Source organism: Chaetura pelagica, unplaced genomic scaffold (genome assembly GCF_000747805.2).
Source record: "Chaetura pelagica isolate M959 unplaced genomic scaffold, ChaPel_1.0 scaffold72, whole genome shotgun sequence".
Taxonomy (NCBI): domain Eukaryota; kingdom Metazoa; phylum Chordata; class Aves; order Apodiformes; family Apodidae; genus Chaetura; species Chaetura pelagica.
Genome location: NW_009952560.1, coordinates 2,053,563 through 2,054,057, shown reverse-complemented (window position 1 = coordinate 2,054,057; position 495 = coordinate 2,053,563). Strand labels below are relative to the sequence as shown.

The 495-nt window shown below is 59.0% G+C and overlaps 1 protein-coding gene across 1 annotated transcript in view; it reads right to left on the bottom strand.

Annotated features, from left to right (window-relative positions):
* The window catches only part of TBX2 (T-box 2), a 9,218-nt gene that overhangs the window by 7,785 nt on the left and 938 nt on the right, over positions 1 to 495 (bottom strand). The gene's annotated exons all lie outside the window — the stretch shown is intronic.

Sequence of the window (495 nt, the reverse complement as noted above, 5' to 3'; positions counted from 1 at the left end):
GCCCCCCTCCGCCCCCGGCCCGCCCGACCCGCCCCTCACGGTCCGGCCCCGAAACCACCATCTCTTAGTTTAGTTTCGCTGAAGATTTCCAGCCTTAATCACCTCCCGTTGCTTCTCACCCACCTCTGCTGCGCCCGTCGGGGGCAGAAAGCACGGGGGAAAAAAATAAACCAAATCAAAACACAAACCCAGCCAACTCAAAAATAAAAATCCCATTCCGGGAAATAAAGAGCTCTAAAGCATCCTGATTTCACCTCGGTTCTCTGCCCTCTGAAGAGCCTCTCGCCCAGCACCCGGGCAGCCCCCGCTGCCCTGCCCCGGGGCTGGGGACACGGGCAGGGCCGGGGACGACCCCGGCCGGGGGGAAAGTTTGGCAGGAGGGAATGAAGCTGCGAGAAGCGGCGTAAACAAATGCAGCGGGGGGATTACGGGCGCTCAATTAGCGCGCACAAATTTAATTTGGTACCGCGTTCGGAAAAGTAATAATTGGGGGGG